General features: G+C 39.4%; 1 non-coding gene across 1 annotated transcript; it reads left to right on the plus strand.

The window, feature by feature from the left end:
• Nucleotides 1–8,754: 8,754 nt before the first annotated feature.
• Nucleotides 8,755–8,861, plus strand: LOC114404555. The gene has a single exon (XR_003665036.1). It is a non-coding gene; the product is annotated as a small nucleolar RNA R71 (small nucleolar RNA).
• The last annotated feature ends 9,032 nt before the right edge of the window (nt 8,862–17,893 follow it).

Raw genomic sequence — 17,893 nt, forward strand, 5'->3', positions numbered from 1 at the left:
AGGGTTAGAAAGTGAGAATGTGATGTTATGAGTGAAAAAAAGAGTGAGGCTTTGAGGGTTGAAAGGCTAAGTCTGAATTCTGTGGTAAATGGAGGTTAAAGTGAGTTAATACTAGCTTGAAATGTCATTTAGGACTTGGGAGAAAGCTTGGACTGTGCTAGAGAGAAAAACAAATGATCAAAGTGAATAAAGAGCCATTTCTAGGGCAAAATTGGGTGTTGAAGAGTCAAATTTTGATTCGGTGGAATTTTAGGTGTAAATTCAGTTTGAGCAAGTTTAGATTGAGGTTATGGATTTGTGTGAGGTGAGAGTTTGCTCCAAAATTACCTCATTCTCAATTTCACTTTTCAAACCTTGAAAATCCATTAAAATGTGGGGTTTTGGACACCTAGATTTTGTGTTGTTGTGGTTTGAAGCTTGACTTTGGTTTAGACATGATTGATACATGATTTGGGACTTGTAGGATTTGATTTGGGCAAGATCGGATGAGGGGAAGTGTGATTTTCGAAATATGCTCTTTGTGCAGATTTTGCTGTAAAATTGTGCAGCAGAATTTTGCACAAGTGCAGAAAAATCCATGTATTTGCTGGTTGTGGAAAGAGTAATGTATAATGAGTTCTGGATGTTTGCTAGTAGATCCCAACGGTCAAAATGTAGGCTTATGTACTATAGACTTCCAGTAAAATTTTGGAGTCGATCCAACGGTTAACGAATTGGATTGAAGGAATTGTTACTGAGGTCTTTAAGTGAGAAAAGCTGTGATTTGGTTGGTGTTTTGGCAGAGTTTTCTGCCTTTGCTCTGTTTTGCTTGGCTGTGATAGCTTGTGATGTTTGAATGTTGTTTTTCTTGGATGTTGTGGAAGCTTGGGAGGATTGATGGGGACCCGGTGTTGAGAGAAACGAGGATATGGGCTACGTGGGAGTACGTGAGCTCAGTTGGAGGTGGGCAACAGGGGATGGTGGGTTTATGCGCGCTTTGTGGATGTGGAAAACTTGTTGTGCACCATCGCCCGACCGCCACCTAGTACCACATGTGATGGGTACCCCATAATCCTACAAGCTTGAGATGAGGAAGGGTTGAAGGGTGAAACTTCCTGCTTTTATTGTTGACCACAGAGTGGTACCTGGAGATATGTCGCGGGGGTCAGGAGACCTTGGGGACGTCAGGTGGGGTGCTATTGCCCAAAACCAAGCTTGACCAATCCCGACCCAACCCGGGCATAGTCGGTCAGTGAGAACCTGTGATGTACCTAAACAGGCGAGCTCCTGGCAGTCAACAGATAAAAGGAACAAAGACCACAAAGCAAGGAGGCTTGTGGTGGCTGGCCAGCTGTGAACTTTGATTGGTATGTGAGGTATGGTCTCTGGTAATCGATTACCAAGGGTGGGTAATCGATTACAAGGCTTAAAAATGAAGACAGGAGGCCAAGATGGTCTCTGGTAATCGATTACCACGGGGTGTAATCGATTACCAGGCTTGAAAACGAGGTCAGGAAGCCATGAGGGCTTCTGGTAATCGATTACCAAGGGAGTGTAATCGATTACCAGGCTTAGAAAGGGGACTGGAACATTGTGGAGGCCTCTGGTAATTGATTACCAGCCTGTGTAATCGATTACACAGAGGGATGGGTCACTGGTAATCGATTACCAGGTATGTGTAATCGATTACACAGTGCATTTTTGCATATTTCATGTCCTGAGGCTGTGTAAGTCAAGTTTAGCCTCTGGTAATCGATTACCAAGGTTGTGTAATCGATTACCAGAGATGAAAAGCCTTAAGATACTCCTTTTAATTGCATGTAGTGGTTATGAAACGTATTGTGCGGCGGCACAATTAGATTCTTGTGAAAGAGTCTACCCCTTTCTTTTCTTTCTTGTAGATCGTGATGGCGGCGCAGCTAATCCGTGAACGAGTAGAGATGGAGTGCCTAGAGGGAGCTTGGGAGACCCTCGAAGGCAACACGAGGTGCCGATTTCGGGGCACCATTCGATTCACGGCTACTTCTTTGGTGCATCCAGATGAACCTGCACGGACGCTTCAGCGCACGGTGGAGTGGACAGCTCCTTGGATTAGTTTTGTATATTTTTTAGGGTGGACATATCTAGGACTGACTGTTAGGTTTACTCTTTTGTTTTTGTATGGGTAGACCTGATGTATAGGAATTTGATAATTGTATACATGTGGCTGAAGCCACCACTATGGACACCTTTGCTCTGGATGACACTATATATTTTGTAAAACTCCCATATTTTGGACAGCTTTAAATGATGAACGCATTTATGATCGATCTGGTTATTTGAAAAGAAAGCATTAGCAACTTTATTTGTAAAAGAGTTTATCGACCGTATTTTATTCTTTTATTTTCACGTGACGACCTAAAGTAATGGCTGGTACATTCTTCCTTTTGAAAAAGCAAAATAGTTTAGAGATTATGAGCGGTAAGAAAGAAATGACTCCGAATAGAGTTGTGAACTGGCCATTCAGGACTCTATAGTGAGGATTTTCCTTCTAAACCTTGTTTTGGTGAAAAGAGAAAGAAATGAAAAAGAAAAAAAAAATTTACCATGGTTTTTGTTAATTAAATCATTACTACTAAACCAGTCATTATTTTGGGGACGCCACATACTGTATACTCTCGAAGCACCCATGAATACAAACACCACATAGACTTGGCAAAATTCTAAAATTGACAAACGACTTGACAACACATGCATATGAGGATCAAAAGGCCTTTAAAGGTTGTAATGGGGCCAAGGACAAGGTAGGAAAAAAATATGGAATAAGTAGTTAAATCCCAAAGGAATAGAGGAGCAATGGGGAATAAGTGGAAATTAAGCACAAGTAGTAAACCCAAACCCTCTAATATCAACAAAATCAACCAAGGCTCCCAAATCAAGTTCTCATATCAAGACCTTATTTATTCAACTTCACTTCTTTTCTTCTTCTTCTTCTTTTTTTTGAATAGTACGAAATTGCAGAATTTGCAGCAACTGAATTTTTTTGATTTTTTTTATTAAATAGTACGAAATTGAAGATTAAAGGAAGAACTAGGCAATATATATATACATCAAGAATGGCCAAAATAAAACATTAAGCATGGCCAAAAATCATATCTTCTAATGAAACATACCCCCCACACTTATTCCCAAAACAATTCCAAAGCTACAAAATTCCTTAAGGGTAAGGTGATATCATGGTTTTTCACTTAAGGCTTGTAATGAGCTTCAAAACAAAGAAAGGGGAAAATAGGCTCAAAGGGGCTATCAAAGGAATTAATTCAAGGTAAGTCCATTTGGCTAGAAGCATCAACAAGAATCAAGCCAAAGCTATTGTGCAAGCAATCAATGGGGCAAAACACACCAAAAGATTATGATGATGGATGGCTCGAATTCTCACAAAGGTAAACTTATCACTTTCAAATTGAGCTTTCAAAACTATCATGACATGTAAAGGAAAAACAAGGATTTCAAGTCACAAAATGTCAAGAGACTTTTATTTTCAGAACAATTACCCATTACTTGAACATATCCTATAATTCAAAGACAAACATGCAAATTTAACACAACAAAACTAACAAAATTAAACTAGAACCCAACAAAACTAACAAAATTAAACTAATTTAACACAACTAACAAAACCAAAACCAAAGAACACACTCCCCCCCCCCATACTTAAACAACACATTGTCGTCAATGTGGCACAATTAAAAGATTAAAAGCAATTAAACCACCAAATAGAATCAGACAAATGTAATAAAAGTAAAGAAGGAGATAGGAAAGAAAAACTCCCGAAGTCATGGTAGAGGAAGAGTAGGGTGGAGTAAGGAAGTCTCTTCCACCACTACGTCCACTAAAGAAGGGTTTGTGAGGAATGGCTTAAGTCGGTGTCCATTGACCTTGAAGCTCTTGTTTGTGGAGTCGCTTTTGATCTCAACTGTACCATAAGGAAAAACATTAGTAACAACAAAAGGACCAATCCACTTAGACCTCAACTTACCACTCATGAGTCCAAGCTTAGAATTATACAATAACACTTTTTGCCCAACCATGAAGTTCTTCTTAATTATCATGATATCATGGAACTTCTTGGTCTTTTCTTTGTAGAACTTGGCATTCTCATAGGCTTCTAGGCGGATCTCATCTAACTCACTCAGTTGCAACTTTCTTTCCTCACCAGCTTGATCCATAGAGAAGTTGCAGGTCTTCACTGCCCAGTATGCTTTGTGCTTAATCTCCACTTGAAGCCTTTCCAAAGACAACCCGATAAAGAGACATTCCTATGGGTGCTTTGTAGGCAGTCCTATGTGCCCAAAGAGCATCATCTAGCCTGGTACTCCAATCTTTCCTGCTTGGTTACACAATCTTCTCTAAAATTCTCTTAATCTCCCTGTTAGAAATTTCTACCTGTCCATTGGTTTGGGGGTGGTATGGTGTGGATACCCTGTGGACAACCCCATACTTTTTAAGCAAGGCATGCATTGATTTGTTGCAAAAATGGGTTCCTTGATCACTAATGATTGCTTTAGGTACTCCAAACCTGCAAAACAGATTAGATCTGACAAAATCTACGACAACCTTAGCATCATTAGTTCTAGTGGGCTTGGCTTCCACCCATTTTGAAACATAATCAACTGCAAGGAGAATGTAAACATAACCAAAAGATACAGGAAAAGGGCCCATAATATCTATACCCCAGACATCAAACACCTCATAGAATAGCATAGGTTGCTGAGACATTTGTTGTCGCCATGTAAGTGCATTTCCTGCTCTCTGACGCTGCTCACAAGTGCTACAAATCTTCCACGCATCTTTAAAGATGGTGGGCCAATAAAAGCCACAGTCAAGCACTTTGCGGGCTGTCCTTTGAACACCCAGACGACCTCCCGGTGCGGAAGAATGACAGAACTGCAGGACTGAGTCAGTCTCATGATTTGGAATGCATCGTCTAATGACTTGATCACTGCACAATTTCCACAAGTAGGGGTCATCCCAAATAAAATGCTTAGCATCACTTTTAATTTTATATTTTTGGGCCTTAGATGCTAAGGGAGGAAAAACAGAAGCAACTAAATAATTGACAATGTTAGCAAACCAGGGAGTAGAAAGAGAATCAGAAATACTATACAATATATATAAATGATCATTCGAGAAATCATCCCGAATGGGTGAGTCCTCATCAGACACATGTTTGATCCGACTCAAATGATCAACAACTAAATTTTGTGCTCCGTTCCTATCACGGATCTCCAAGTCAAATTCTTGGAGCCAGAGCATCCATCGGATCAACCTAGGCTTTGAATCAGCCTTCTGCAACAAGTACTTTAAAGCTGCATGGTCAGTATAAACAATAATGCGAGTACCAAGCAAATTAGAACGAAATTTTTCAAGAGCAAAAACTATGGCTAGTAGCTCTTTCTCAGTAGTAGTATAATTTGCTTGGGCAAAATCTAAAGTCCTAGAAGCATAATATATCACCCTAGGCAATTTATCAATTTTCTGAGCAAGGACAGCCCCCAATGCATAATTTGATGCATCACACATAAGCTCAAAAGGGGTTGTCCAGTCGGGTGCCTGGATGATGGGGGTGGTAGTCAGTGCTCTTTTGAGGCAATCAAAAGCCTCTTTGCATTTATCATTAAAGTCAAACTCTACCTCCTTTTGCAACAAGTTGGATAGTGGAAGGGCTACTTTGCTAAAATCTCTTATAAAGCGCCTGTAGAATCCTGCATGACCAAGAAAAGATTGCACCTCTCGCACGCAAGAGGGGTAAGGCAATTGTGAAATAACAGAAATTTTTGCAAGATCTACTTCAATGCCCTTATTGGAAATAATGTGGCCTAAAACTATACCTTGCTCAACCATAAAATGACATTTTTCAAAATTTAGAACAAGGTTAGTTTCAGTGCATCTATTCAAAACCTTTTCCAGACTATCCAAACAAACATCAAAAGAGGATCCATATACAGTGAAATCATCCATAAACACCTCTATGCAATTTTCTAAAAAATCACTAAAAATACTAATCATGCACCGCTGGAAGGTACCAGGGGCATTGCACAGGCCGAAAGGCATCCTCCTATAGGCAAAAGTGCCGAAGGGGCAGGTGAATGTGGTTTTTTCTTGATCCTCAGGAGCAATAGTGATTTGTATATAACTAGAAAAACCATCAAGGAAACAGTAGTGAGATTTACCTGCCAGGCGTTCAAGCATCTGGTCAATGAATGTCAGTGGAAAATGGTCCTTTTTGGTAACCTGGTTCAGCCTCCTATAGTCGATGCATACTCTCCAACTATTCTGCACTCGAGTAGGAATCAGCTCATCCTTCTCATTTTTTATCACGGCGAGGCCGGTTTTCTTTGGAACTACCTGGACGGGACTCACCCATTGGCTGTCAGAGATAGGATAAATGATTCCATCTTGTAAAAGCTTTGTTACCTCCTCTTCACTACATCAAGAATCACCGGGTTGAGTCTTCTCTCTGGTTGTCTTTCTGGTTTAGCCCCATCTTCTAAATTTATTCGATGCATACATGTCGATGGGCTAATACCAGGAATGTCCGCCAGGTTCCAGCCTATAGCCTTCTTATGCTTCTTGAGAACTGATAACAACTTCTCCTCTTGCTGATCAACAAGGGAGGCATATATAATTACTGGAAAACTTTTGCTATCATCCAAGTAAGCATATTTTAAATTTGATGGCAAAGGCTTCAATTCTGGTGTGGATGGCTGGATAGTGGTAGAAAGATATGGTTTCTCAGCCTGTACCTTATAAAGAAAGTCAGAAGTATGTGTACTTCCTGAAACATGGTTAGTTCTATCTGACTTTATAAAATCAATCTCAAGAGGTAAAACATCAGAAGACATGTAATCAATATCAAATCCAGATTCACTCTCAGCATCAAATTCAGACATATGATCAAGTACAAATTCAGATTCAATGCATGAAGAGTGATAGGCAGGTAGATTAGAATGAAGATCAATCATGTATTCATCAACAATAAGGTCAATTATTTTAACACGAAATACAGAAAGATCTTCAGATGGGTGTTTCATAGCATCACGAATATTAAAATGAACAGTTATATCACTAAACTCCATAGATAGTGTGCCTACATATACATCTATCTTAGCTCTAGCAGTTTTCATAAAAGGTCTGCCTAGAATGATGGAAACTGATCCTTTAGAAAATTCCTCCTCCATATTTAAAATATAAAAATCAATAGGGAAAATCAACTCACCAACTCTAACTAAGACATCCTCTATGAAACCAGTAGGATAGGCAACACTTCTATTAGCTAAATGAATTACCACATCAGTTGACTGCAAAGGACCTAGAGATAGAGAATTAAAAATAGACAGAGGCATAACACTAACAGAAGCTCCTAAATCTAGCATGGCATTGTCAAACTTATTGTTCCCTATAATACAAGGTATGCTGAATGTACCTGGATCTTTACATTTTTCAGGGATTTGGGGAACAGATTTACCAATCAATGCGAAGACATTTCTGCCCATACTAATTCTTTCACTTCCTTTAAGCTTCCGCTTATTAATGCACAACTCCTTCAAGAATTTAGCATATCTTGGAATTTGCTTTATTGCATCCAGCAGAGGTATGTTTACCTCTACTTTCCTAAATGTTTCCAAGATCTCCTTCTCTGCCTCTTCCATTTTTTTGTTGAAAATTTCTCTTAGAGGGAATGGAAGAGGGATATGCTGCTTCTCTTTAGATTCACCTGCATAGAAATTGTTAGGCAACTTACTCTTTAAATTTTTGTCATCATCTTTTTCTGGAGTAGAGTGAGGTTGGGCAGGTTCATTAGCGGATGAGGAAGATGCTACTGGTTGAGGTCCTTGACACTGCTTTCCTGACCTCAATGTAATGGCACTCACATTTTTGGGATTCTGGACAGATTGAGAAGGTAATCTATCAGAATTCTGGGACTGTTGTTGATTTAACTGTGTAGCCAACTGTCCCATCTGATTAGTTAAGCTCTAAATGGAGGCTCTGGTCTCTTGTTGAAATTGCATGTTTTGCATAGTCATTTGCCTCACAAGTTCTTCAAGGGAAGGTTGCGGAAGAGCCTCAACTGTTTGCTGTTTCTGGGGTTGTTGTTGTTGTTGTTGTTGTTGCTGTTGCTGCTGGATAGGTGGAGGAACGTATGGTCTGCTTAGGCCAGCAGCATTTTGAAAATAAGGTTGTTGTTGCTGCTGTTGTGAAGGATTCGACCATCTAAGGTTGGGATGATTCCTCCACCCGGGATTGTACCTGTTGCTGGAATGGTCATAATTATTCTGTTGTGGCTGATTTTGCTGCTGAGGTTGAGGAGGTCTGTTGTAGATGTTTGCAGCATAAGCTTCAGGCTGTTCAATTGCTTCAGATTGTTGCATAGAAGGGCAAAGGTCTGTGTGGTGGTCGGCAGAGGAGCATAAACCACCGAGTCTGGCGACAGGTGCAGATTTTTTATTCATGGCCAGTTGGGTTACCAGGTTAACCAAGGCATCTAGTTTACCTTCAAGCTTCTTAGTCTCACCTGATGAAGATGAATTCGTGGCTACTTCATGCACTCCTCTAATGACAATAGCATCATTTCTAGCACTGAATTGTTGGGAGTTGGAAGCCATCTTCTCAATTAAATTTCTGGCTTCAACAGGGGTCATGTCTCCAAGGGCTCCACCACTGGCAGCATCTATCATACTTATCTCCATGTTACTGAGTCCTTCATAAAAATATTGGAGAAGAAGCTGCTCTGAAATCTGGTGGTGAGGGCAACTGGCACATAATTTTTAAAATCTCTCCCAGTATTCATATAGGCTCTCTCCATTGAGTTGTCTAATACTTGAAATATCCTTTCTGATGGTCGGGGTCCTAGAAGCAGGGAAAATTTTTTCTATGAATACTCTCTTGAGGTCATCCCAGCTCGTGATGGACCTTGGAGCAAGGTAATATAACCAGCCCTTTGCCACTCCCTCTAAAGAATGAGGAAAGGCCTTCAGAAATATCTGATCCTCCTGGACATCTAGTGGTTTCATGGTGGAGCAAACAATATGGAATTCTTTCAGATGCTTGTGTGGGTCTTCACCTGCAAGGCCATGAAACTTTGGAAGCAAATGGATCAGTCCAGTTTTAAGAACATATGGGACATCCTCATGAGGGTATTGGATGCACAAGCTTTCGTAGGTGAAATCAGGTGCAACCATTTCCCTTAGAGTCCTCTCACGGGGTGGAGGTTGTGCCATGTTCTCAGAATATTCAAAATCAGAATGCTCAAAACTATAATGCTCAAAATCACCAATAACAGAATGCTCAGGATGCTCAAAAGGTACTAAATGATGTCTAAATAATCTATGAAATGTCCTATCTATCTCAGGATCAAATGGTTGTAAGTCAGATGGATTGCCTTCAGTCATACACTAAATTCAGCATGCACAATTAGTTGCCTTCTTATGCAAGTAACAGTGTAGGTTTGAACTACAACTACCATTAAATGATATCCAAATGACTTTAAATTTTGTGAGAAACCTTATAAAATGATGAGAAGATAGCACAAAAAATTTCAAACGAAAATTCAAAGTCTAACTATATAAACTAAAAATGATAAGTTAAGAAAAATAAGAGAATAATACTTGGAAAATAATTTTTTTTATATAGAATCACTTTTTTGGATGATGGAGACATCAGCCAGCCTATGGCAGGCTGCCATGGTGTAAGAAATTTTTTTCTACCCCAAATACATACATAATAATTGTGATTCTGATAACCGGAGCAAAAGTTATGACCGTTTGAAGTTTTGAAAAAAATCAAATTTGCTACTTTTTTGGAACTTCCAAATCTGACCAAACAAAAGGCTCTAGCTATTTTTCCCACAAAATATAGACTAAAAGAAGTTACCACAAAAAAATTCAGCCAAAAATAACAACTCTAGCTACTAAAACAAAAAAATCCAAAATAATTCAGCAAGGGTGGTCGCTAAAATCCGTCGCTACATGATTTCCACTACTACTCTGTTTTGCCGCAAGCAAAAGTGGTCGTTAAATTCATCGCAAATATTCACAGCAAAACACCCAAAACTGAAACAGGGGAAACGCTTAACAGAAAAACTAAAACAGAACACACACTAAACAAAATACCTAGACACTAAACAATACTAACACACACACTAACACAACACTAACAATTAAACATAAAACACAAAAGAATTAAACACTAACACGACACTATCTGTTATGAACCTTTGGACACTGCTCCCCGGCAACGGTGCCAAATTTGATCGAGGCCGTACCCAAATCAAATAAATATTAAAATGTAGTAACTAGGAAGTGATCCTAGGTCATTTCCCAATGAGCAATGATACACCAAATGTTCATAACAGATAGTAGGAAATAGTAACAAATTGGGGGGGGGGGGTTGTTTGCTTTTGTAAATTAAACAGCGAGTAAAATTGAATTAGAAATTATCAGAATTTATCCTTTATCAGTTCAACCACTTAATCCAACCCTAAATTAAATTACTAAGCGAAATTTAACATAAAGCATCACACACACCAATTACACATAAATGATCATTAAGCATGAACGTAAATTAAGCGCAGAGACAATTAATCAAAGCACTAAGCATGCATGAATTAATAGCAACAAATTCAGAGTAATTAGTGAAGAGGAAAAACTGAACAGAATTTAACAGTAATAATAGAACCTCAAAGAGAACTGTGCTTGATCCTCAAGAGAAAACAACGCTGCGGACTTAGCCTTCCATTAATCAAATAGAGAATGAAATTTTATTGATAAAACTAAAAGTCTGAACTGGAATTGTAAAAAACGAAAATAAAAGAGAAAGAGAAGAAAGACTAAAACTAAAAACAAAAAATAGAGGAGAGAGAGGAGAGAAGGGCCTACACTAGAACCTTGGTGTTGTTATATAGTTTTTTCAGCCCCAAAGCTTATAAATCTGTTTTAAATCCAAACCCATAAGTAAAATCAAATCAAATCTAGATAAGATAAGATAAAATCTAGATGAAATAATATCTAGATGAGATCAAATCTAAATAATATCTAGATAAGATAAGATCTAATTTTGTAGAATAAATTAGTCTGCCCTCTTCAAGTCCAAGCCCAATTCTTGATTCAAGCCCAATGCTTCATTAATTCCTGAAATTAGATTAAAAACATCAAATTAGTTGAATGGGCCCAAATAATAAAACTACTTCATAAATTTGACAATTAAGACTAATCAGTATTTAAAATGGTGCAAAAAGGGTTAAGAAATAGGAGAAAATAATGGCACATCACGCGCTAAGCAATCTAGATCTGCGCTAAGCGCACGAGCACGAACAAGGCCACCTATTTAAGCCTGAAATCAGATTTGCAAAAGGAGTTTGGCATTGCTCTTGAAGAAGCCTCTGCATGCATGAGAGTCTGACCTTGGCTTGAAGCTTTTGCATGTTTAGGAAGTTCTAGAGAGAGAAAGGTCTTAGTTCCAGAGAGTTTTGAGAGATTTTGTTGTGTGAAGATCTGCAGAGACACGAGTTCGAAGCGGAAGCCGTTTTGAGAGATTGAGATGAGTTTGTGAGTGATTGTGAGATCCTAGAGGTGAAGGAGACATCCTCACCACTTGTGTTTTTGCAGTCTTTCATCTTGTTCTTCTCTTTGTTGTAAAGGAGGTTTCCGGACGATGGAAAGCTAAATCCTCTGTTGGATCTTCCCTGTAGGTTCCTTATGTAAATATATTTCTATCTATGTAATGATGTTTTGTGTGTTCTCTGTGCTATCTGCTTTTCATTCCAGTGTGCTTTTACCTTGATCACGTAGATGCATGCTTTGTTAGGGTCATTCAACAGTGGGAACTGGTCTGATTCTAAAGTCCTTGATAGTACGGGACTAAGTTGTTGTGCTATCACAAGGAATCGGGGTACAAGAACTTAGTTGTGTATGTGTGTCTTAATGCGGTCTTGGTTGAGTTTAGTCTTACAAGAGGAATCTGCGGACGAGGCTTGATCAGGACTAGGCTAGGCTATCATGACGAATCAAGGTCTAGCAGCCCAAGAGACAACATAGGAGCGCATAAGCATTGTTAAATAGAGAACATCCTTTTTAGCATCAGGAACCTATGAGGAAGACCAAAGCATTCTCTACTTGTCTTTACACAGTATTTCTCTTGCATGATTTTCTTTCTTTTTGCTTAGATAGTTTAAATGCCTGTTCATAACCACAGTCATATTTTCATACTAGAAGCCTATTTATCGAAATAGCTTGCCAGATAACACAAGTTCCCTGAGAGTTTGATACTCGGTTCTTACCATTTTATACTACTTGCGTGATCCGGTATACTTGCCGGTTGCGAACAAGTTTTTGGCGCCATTACCGGGGAACTTCTTTTTATTTGGGAAGTTAGCTCGTTTTTAGGTGTCTATTCTTTATTTGTTATTCTTTTATTGTTTTTGTGAATTTTTGTTTTTATGTTTGTTTTTCTCTTGACTTGATGACTGCTACTCTTGTTAGTGCTTTGTATACATAGCAAATCTTCTGCAGATGATTTAGTTCCATGAGATTTGGAGCTTTTTAATGGGTGAAATGAATATCTTGACGGCACACGATCAAGAGTGGGAACAAGAGTTAAGTCCTTACAATCAATATGAAGAAGAAAGAACTCCTAATCTTGAAAGTGTGTTTGAGGAATTCATGGCATACCATGCCAGCTCAAAAGCTAATCAAAACTTAATGAAAAATCATGAAATTCATTTTGGTAAGAGCTACTCAATAGAAAACTTTCACGGGGGACAAAAGTTACAACCTTACCATCAAAATGAAGCAGAAAGAGGATCCAATTTGGATAAATTATTGATGCAATTCATGGAAACAACTAAATCAACTCAAAGAGCACTCCAAAGTGTAGAAATCCAGGTTGGTGAGCTGGCAGAAGCAGTGACTCAATTTATGGTCAGACAAGAAAAATCCTTTGTAGAGGTTGAAGCTCAAAAGAAAAGCCCTGTAAAAGAGCATGAGTCAAGAGAAAAAGATGAGGAGAAAGATGAGGAACAAGCACAACAACAATGGGAGAAGTACTCAATAGTAGAAAACCAACAAGAAAATATTCTCCAAAGCAATAACCTTCCTCATCAACTGATTGACAAGAAAGGAAGGCAAGGAGAGCATGAGGAAACCTTAAGTGTCATTCTTTCTTTAATAACTAACACCTTTCTTGAAATTATTTGGAATGTCCTTCCAGATTATATGAAGTTCATGAAATTTCTAGCTAAAAGGTGAAACTTCAAGGAAGATGTGTTCTTTGTGACTTTCATGCCACCTTGAAGGTAGTAAGCTATGCGTCAAGCTAATCACATTAAAGAAGCGCTTGCTGGGAGGCAACCCAGTTTTTAATTTCTGTTATCTTTGTCTTTCATGCATTCAATCATTTGGAACCTGCTATATAATCTGTACATAGGAGTATATCAGCCTATCTTTGAATATTTAACATAAGGGTTTTAATTTCGTGGAAAAAGAACTGAAAAATAACTTAGAAAACATTTTCTGAAAAATAGTCCTTTCACTAAGCGCAAGCCTCGCGCTAAGCGCATCTCTGTTCATGCGCTAAGCTGCAAGTCTCACGCACTTAGCGTCCAACCCTTGCATCTGAGGCTGATTTGGTCCGCTAAGCTGGCCAAGGTTGAGCTAAGCTAACTTCAATTTCATCTGAATTCAGCTAAGCTTTAGCCTGATCGCTAAGCGACATCTTATTCGTGGCTAAGTGGGACCTATTGTCGCCAAGTGCAACTCTTTACGGCCATAACTAAGGTCGATGAAGCTAAGCGCCAATGATGGCAGCTAAGCGAGATTCATTGCAGCAATATGAGCACTAAGCGAGTACCTCTCAGCTAAGCACATGCTCCTCTGTGCTTAGGATGCATCATTTTAGCTAAGCTGGCCAGAGCCAGGCTTAGTGAGAGTTATAGCTTTTCTAATCTGCAGACCTCGCTAAGCGGACATACTCTGGCGCTAAGCCGAGTTTCTGTTCAAAAAAAAATTCAAATTTGAAACATCGGCTAAGTGCACGTGTTCGCTAAGCAAGCCTGGTTGAGAAACCAAACGTCTCTGTTGCTTGCTTAGCGCAACGGTCCGCTAAGCAAAAGTATCAAAAAATTGCCTAAGTGAGTGTAACAACAGTTACACTCACATTTGCCAGATTACAGAAACCTCGCATCTATATTCTCACTCTCCAAAAATTTGCACATTTTGCATTTGTACTCTCTTTGTGCATTTTTTACTTTGAAGCATCAATCATACACCATCCAAGTAAGTTCCTTGATCCTTTTTCTCTTTTTCTTGTGTTAACTCTAGGGTAGAAAACTTTAATTGTAGCTTTAGATTTTTAGGGTTTTTATGTTTTGTTAGAATTAGTTTAAGATTAGGGCTATGTAAGCTTGTATGCTGAATTGAGTATGGCGCACGCATTGCATGTTTGATATGCCTTTTAGAGGCTTGAAAAGTGCGAGAAAATGAGCTGTGTTTTCTGTGTTTTCTGGAAAACGCGATGAACTCGCTAACCGAGAAGATGCACTAAGCGAGTTCATCAATACTCATTGTATATAAGCGTTATCTGAAGAACTTGCTAAGCACACTTACCGTGCTAAGTGAGTTCATCTTTTGAGGATGAACACTCATCCTCTTGCTGAACTACCTGTGGCTAAGCGAGGCTGAATCGCTAAGCCCAGGTAACTTAACCATTTTTTTTTGTGATAGCCGCGCTAAGCTGAGCATTCCTGAGCCAAGCGCAATTGGTTGTGGCATCCACTGAGCTAAGTGAGCTTCACTCAGTAAGCTCCCATAACTTAGTGAAATTTTTGCTCAGTTTAGTGCCACTAAGCACAACTTATCTTTGGTTAAGCGCAAATCCATGCGGCTAACCTTAGGCTTTACGGGCTCCTTGCCAGCTAAGCCAACTTTGCAGACACTGTAACTTAGCATTTTCTGCTAAGCGGCACTCCTGTGTCGCTAAGCCCAGTGTCATTTTTTGTGAAGCCCGCTAAGCGACCCATATCTTGCTAAGCGGGTGTGTGTCTTTTATGAAGGCCCGCTAAGTGAATTTTGTCTCGCTAAGCGGCCAGTGTCATTTTCAGTTTTATTTCTCAGTTTTAAAATTTTAATATCTGTGTCCTGATTAATTGTTTGATTCCTTTGTCTGCAGATGTCTTCCAGGAAAAGAAAGAGTGGCAATTCAAGGCCCACTACTCAATATGATACAAGAAGATTCCACTCTTTTGAGGCCTGGACCAGATATATTGACAATATGTTGGGAAGACACATATTAGCTGAAAGGAAAGTGGAAATCTATCACACAGAGCTGGATGAATTCAAGGGCGGGCTGGAGAGGCATAACTTTCACAAGTGCCTCACCAACTTAGCTGATAGTAGCATTGACCTCGCGTTGGTGAAGGAGTTCTACACCAACCTCTACAGTCTCGAGGGGCCTTCACCTAAACAAGTCAGAAACCGGGGCCACTTAATAAGGATTGATGCAGACAGCCTCAATTCCTTTCTAGAAACACCTGTGGTGCTTGCTGAGGGTGAATCTTTGCCCACCTACTCAAGATATTGCAGGATCCCTACTGACATTAGAGAAATTGAGGTTTCACTGTGCATACCCAGCCGAGGGTTTATTCTAAATGCTGAAGGGTCACCCAGGGAAGATCCTTAGAAAAGATCTAACCACCCTTGCTCAGGTCTGGAGTGTTCTATCCTACTCCAACCTGGCTCTGACCTCCCACACATCGAATCTGACTGTGGATCGAGCTAGGTAAATCTTTGGCCTAGTTACTCAGCTGGACATGAATGTCGGAGCCCTCATTTCTGGGCAGATTACTTCTATGGCCCAGTCTAACTCCTCAAGACTTGGTTTTCCTACTCTTATCACAGCTTTATGCAGGACCAGAGGAGTTGCCTCCGACAGTCTTGTCTTTGAACGTTTGAGCCCGGTCATTAATTTGGCCTACATAAGGAAGAATTGTTGGAACCCTGATGATCCTACAATTATTATTAGGGGGGCCAGAAGACCAAGGGCAAAGCTTGTTGAGGCTTCTTCTACATCAACAGCTCCTCATCTAGCTTCTACATCAGCAGCTCCTCATCTAGCTTCTACATCAGCAGCTCCTCCTCCAGCTCGTATTGCAACAGCTCCTTCTACCCTACCTCCTGCAGATTCTCAATGTTTCGAAGCCATGCTTCGAAGCATACATAAGGGGCAGATTATTTTGCTGCAAAGTCTCCAGCTGGTAGCACCTCCAGACTCCATCCCTACAGTAGAGCAATTTAATGAATGGGTAGGCTGGCCAGGGACTCAGCCTCCTCCTCAATGGGACGACGAGGATCCCGCCGCTCAGGTACCACATCAGCCATCGGATAAGTCATCAGAGTCTTCCACTCCTGAGCCCTTGATCAGGAAGAGGAGGGTAGTTGTAACTCAGGAAGCCGCAGCCACTCCTGAAAAGTCTCCTGAGGCCACTCCAGAGCCTCCGGCACCAGTGGCAGATACCACTTCTCCACAACAGGCAGCAGACCCTTCCATGCCTGAGGATCAAACCACCCCAGTCCTGTCTCCGAACACCTCTCCTATAGCTACTCATGTACTTCATTTGTTGGAAGAGGAAGAGGGTCATACACAGGACACCCAGGACCAATCACAGGATCTTTAAATTCCTGTTGATTTTTTGTGCTTTTTGATCTATTAGTATAATTATGGTTTTAGTACATTATTTACATGTTAGTTTTATCTATGAATAGTTAGTATGCTTATCCTGAAACATTTTGAGCAGTTTAACTTATTTTTGATGACATGGTAGTGAAACACTTTTATCTTTCTGTGAAAATGGGTGTATGTCTTTATTTTGAATTGAGTGCATGATTTGGATGGAGTTTGTGTTTCTTTTCATGAGTTGAGAAAATGTGTATGTTAGACAAAGAAAGAACAAGAACGTGAACTTGCATTTAGAATTTTTAGTCAGTAGACAGATTGATTGTGAAAGAAAAGCTTGAACCAAAACCGGTAAGAGTGTGACCTTACTCTGTGAGTGAACTACTAACTGTGAATAATGATCTTTGCATAAATCTCTGAATTCTAGAATGATTTGTATAACTCAGAACATGATGAAGGCCATGAATTGTATAGACACAAGCTCTTTTGACCAAATAGCTTACCTTGAATGATATTTGTATCTGTTGCTCCCTTGTATAAAGCTTATTGATTTGTCATGAATTGAACCCTGAACTTTAAATGATTATCTCCTAATACCTTGTTTAGATTCTAGGAGAGCATATGGTTCAAGGCAAATTTACTCTAAATTTGGGGGTGAAAAGTCAATTAGAATGAAAACAAAAAGGTTAAGCATCAGCACAAACAACAAATAAGTTGTATGTTTAAAAAAAAGAAAAAGAAAATAAGTTGTGCTGTTACAAAAAGGTCGAAAACAACTTAAGAAAAGGGAATAGTGGGAAGGCTATTTGTACAAAACAAGAAAAGATCATTGGGATTAGTCTAGGACTTGTGCTCTCTTAGAATCTAAACTTTTGAATCCTAGAAAAACCAATGAATTTTTAGTAGTCAAATCTCACTACAAGCTTGAGAAAGTCCTTCTAATTCTGTTTATACATTTCTGACTTGATGGCATGAGATGAAATGCAAAGATTGGACCTCCTATTAGTTGTTATCAATGAATAGCTTAAACACTTGTGCTTGAGTGAAACAGTAGCTGTGAGACTGTGGTTTAAGCTACTTTCCTTGATATCTGTCTTATTATTAACTTCATCTAACTGTATAGTTCACATTTTGTTCTCCTATTTGTCTAGCTGCATATTTTGTGAAAACAAGTGATAGGTACACATTGCTTCATCTTTCTCATCATGCA

This window comes from Glycine soja, chromosome 2, assembly GCF_004193775.1.
Source record: "Glycine soja cultivar W05 chromosome 2, ASM419377v2, whole genome shotgun sequence".
Taxonomy (NCBI): Eukaryota; Viridiplantae; Streptophyta; class Magnoliopsida; order Fabales; family Fabaceae; genus Glycine; species Glycine soja.